Genomic DNA, 4,499 nt, shown 5'->3' with positions numbered 1-4,499 from the left:
CATAAAAAGGGTATAGGCTTTGTAATGTGGGTGCCAAATTAAAAGTCTATAGGGCTCAAAAGAGTTATAACTAGGGATATATTTTTTATTTGTGATAAGCACTAAGCTCACAAAAGATCAAAGAAGGCCTAAATCATTTTTCAAAGCCATATTCACCTTAAATTTCGCTTCAACTCACATTACTCCGGGCAAAGTTCTAGACACAAGTACAGAATAATAGACTACAAAAAACCTCACCACCACCCATGGCATATGATTCACTAAGAACGTCTCATTCCGACTCTCAACTAATGCAACGTATTCACAAAGCTACGAGATATTAACGCAGTTAAGCACACAGTGAATATTAGTCAAAATAAGAAGGACGTAAAGCGTCAAATGACATGTTATACACTAAGGCAGAGGATCATCAACTAATTCCAAATCCATAGGGAAAGATATTACACATGCTTCAAGCCTAAAATGCTACTATCAAACAAGTCAAGGTGCGCCTAGGGTTCATTATTCTTCCTGCCATTTATTTTCCCTAAACTACTCTAAAAGACAAAAAAAACTACTACTACCCGGTTCAACTAATTGCATCCATGGAAAGAACCGAGCACAAAGAAAAGACACGTGGGGATTATTACTACCAAGAAAGCTAAAAGACATATTTTGCTGTATATTTTTTGTTTAGACTTTTATCCTCAAGAAAGCTGTCCCATAAATTCCAATCGGTCGGGTAAAAGTCCAATTTTTTCGACCTTTTTTTTTAAAAGGAAAAATTACTACACTAAGAACGAGAGTATATACTAAGCTAACATAGCACAGAAAATCACCCCGAACAATCTCCTCACCCCACACTTAAAATTGTGCAAATGTCTCAATGCACACTGAAAATAATAAGAGCGGTAAAAAGAGACTCCCTGGTAGGCCAAAGGCCGAAGCATTAGCATGCTCCACGGATACTCAGACTTCTCCCTGGTATGATACCTTGTGCCGGGTACTCACACTTAGTTTTCAACCACCTGCCGCTTTTGCCCATGCCTCTTGGGCTTTGATCATGCTCGACTCTACAGAAACACAAAAAATAATACTACAAAAGAAATAACACAATAAAAAAATACACAAAAGAAAAAATACAAAAATAAATTGGGTTGCCTCCCAACAGCGCTTGAATTTAATGTCGCAGACGACGTCGAAAACCTACTTTTTTGTCTCCACCTTGACTTATGAATTGTACCCCTAACATGACATCCAGTCTTATGGCTTAGCTCATTTTGGCTGGGGCTACAAAGATAAACAGGCCCAAGCAATATAAATTTTCACTCTACACTTCTTGGCCTTTAGATAAGGAATGTAATTTTACTTTGTGGCACAACAAAATTCAAGGAATATAGGCACTTCTCTTCCCTCACTCTTGAACCCCTTCATGGCTCAGATGGCTCTTTGCGATTTACTATCTTACTATTCTAAACGACAATTGTGAAATAAAATTGATTGGAATGAGGTCTAATGCGTCTCTAACTCCTGAACTTTTACTACTATTTGCATCCCAGCATCTTTACAACCACACTCAAGTCTCCCAAAGTAATATATCGTACTCCCACATGACCTGAGCACTCTTTCTCAATATTGGCAGTCCGTCAAGAAAAACATGTCTAGTGAATTGGTATTCTTCGTTTTAGTTCCCATTTTGTTCTAAATAAGATTTGTTTCAGCCTTCCCACACAATCATTATTAAATTGTGGCGTCTTAACGCATCAACCTTTGTGCTCAAGTCTGCATTAATTTATGCACAGCCAAGCGAAACATTATCAATTTTATGTGCAAGTTCATTCTCTCTTCCATTAGACCAAATCATTTACCAACGTTGTTAGAAGTACAACGCTCGTTCCTCATATTCCCTTAATCGTGAAATATTCTTTCTCAATACCAAACCCTACTCCCAATATTCAAATTCAGAGTCTCCAAGAAGTCAGCCCATGACAAGACCAAAAATACGAGCCATAAAAGTTTTTGTCCAACTCAAGAGTCTTCATCAATAGCCCTTGACCTCTTTATATTTCATCCCCAGATGTCATGCTGAATGAGAACTAGTGAACCAACTAATAGAGAAAAATATCAAATAATTTGTAAATCAATAAAAGTATATACAAAAAAATAAAATAAATAAATAATATAAAAAATATAAAAATAAAAATTAAAAGTCTAAATCTAGAAAAAAGCTAATTTCCAAGTCCCCGGCAACGGCGCCAAAAATTGTTGCGGCAAACCGCACACGCAATGTATACGCGGTCGTCAAGTAAATAAAGTGACTAAAAGTCGGATGTCGAACCCGACGAGAACTTATGATCAACTATTAACTAAATTAGACTAGTCCTAATTATCTATACAAGAATTAAAGTCAAGAAGTATTGATTCTAATCTAATTAAAACTAAATTAAAAATAAATAATGAACTTTAAACAGAGGAAAATAAGCAGATTTTTTATGATATCAATGAATGAAAAACGATTCTAGGGTATGGGCTATCTAACCATTTCCAATTGTGATTCTTCAATTGAATTGACTAACTAATTTATCTAGTTTATTGGTTGACAGGGTTAATATTGCTCATAAGAATCTGTCGAGTTTTTACTCGCCATATTTGCAAGCTAACCTAACTCCTATATGTCTATGGAATTAGAATCAACAAGAACGCATTTATAAATCCTGTAAATCAACCAAGCAAGCAATTAGGTATATGGTTAGTCCTTAACCGCGAATCCGTTCCCCGAGGCCAAGGTCAAGAACTTGCTCTACTCAATCCTATATGCATATTCTAGGGAATTCCCACTTTCGAGTTCAATTCTAGATTCGTAGATAGTATTCAATTGGTGATCAACAATCAAATAATTAAGTGCAGGATTAAATAAATAAACCAATATGATAAATTAAGAAATCAAAATCAATATCCGAATAACAATAGTCATGAAAGACCACAAACCCTAGAATCGTGAAGTTAGCTCCACATAGACATGGTAGCAAAAACAAACAAAGCATACAAAGAAACATAAAAATTACTAGTGGTGGAAGAAAAGATGAAACCCGGCCTCCACGGCGACTCTGTGCTCCCCTTCGTCAAAGAGTTATGTAAAAATGGTTTTAAGGACTATTTATAGGTGTAGGATAAAAGCCAGGTGAAATTAACCAAATCCAAAACCAAAATGGAGACAAAATAACTTCAGAACTAGACCCGGGCATCGCAGCGCTGAAACGCCTAAATCTGTTCTCGCGTCGCTGCCTTTAACGCAAGGAAATAATCTCGCCTCGCTGCTTCTTTGCCTCTTCCGTTATTCCTTAGGTGTTTGCAGTCAAGTAAATATTTGTGTTTCATGTCTTCTGTTTCCTCCACGTACCCTTTCCAAGGTATAATGAGTTACTTTCTTTCTTTATTTTTTGTTTTACTTTATCCTATAATTTGTCCCATAATGTCCAGTCATTAGATACTCATGATCTAATCATTAGTTGTATCAAATACACTGCACAATCTTTACTTTGCTCCAATTTTATCTCCAAAGTACCTACACATAAAATAAACTCAATTAAGCACATATGTAATTACAATTTAAGCATTAATGTTGGGCTAAATCTGCCCAATGACTATCTTAACATGGTGTGATGTATTGTCCGCTTTGGGCCAAGCCCGCACGATTTTTTCCAAAAAGGCTCACACCATTAAGAGATCCCTCTACACCTTATATGTAGACTCCCAATCTTTTCAGTACCGAATGTGCGTACTTTGTTCGCACACCTAACCAATCTTCCCCTCGAACTAAGTGTCCACCGTGGCCCCATTAACCACGTATCCACGGGTGCAATTTTCTAGTTACTGTGTGTCACCCACATTGTTAGAGTATTATTGGCAACCGAAGCCCCAATCTTATTATGTCGTGCGTGCGTCCCGCACCATCACCTCCGCCATTCCATACTCGTCCTCCACAACCTAGGCCTGATACCAGTTGTGTTGGCTTAAACGGCCCAAATACACTTTTAACATGTGTGAATATTATCCGCTTTGTGGTCAAGCCGTCATACGGTTTTCCCCACAAATGGGCCTCTACACCATTAAGAGATCCCTACACCTTTATATGTAGACTCCCAATCTTTTCAGCTACCAATGTGGTACTTTGTTCTCACACCCAACAAATGGTGGCCATGCAGGTCTCTGAAATAATATTGGTCCGCGTTTGGGCCAAGCCCGCCGGTTTTGTCCCCAAAGTGCCTTCTGAAAGTAGAGCATCTACTCTCTCAACAGAGTTCTAATTCATCCTCTCTGCCAAAACCATTCAATCTGAGGCGTCTTGGCGGAGTTTTCTGATGAGAATTTCCTTGTTCCTTGCAATTTAGTTTTTTATCAAAGGACAGACAATATTTCACCCCATTGTCAGTGCGAATACAATTTTTAATTTTCTCCCGTGCTGTCGTCTCAGTAAGGCCCTTGAAATTCCTATAAAACGCCAATGCTTGATCTTTAGA

The sequence above is a fragment of the Nicotiana attenuata genome, unplaced genomic scaffold, assembly GCF_001879085.1.
Source record: "Nicotiana attenuata strain UT unplaced genomic scaffold, NIATTr2, whole genome shotgun sequence".
Taxonomy (NCBI): Eukaryota; Viridiplantae; Streptophyta; class Magnoliopsida; order Solanales; family Solanaceae; genus Nicotiana; species Nicotiana attenuata.
This window is presented reverse-complemented; position numbering follows the sequence as displayed.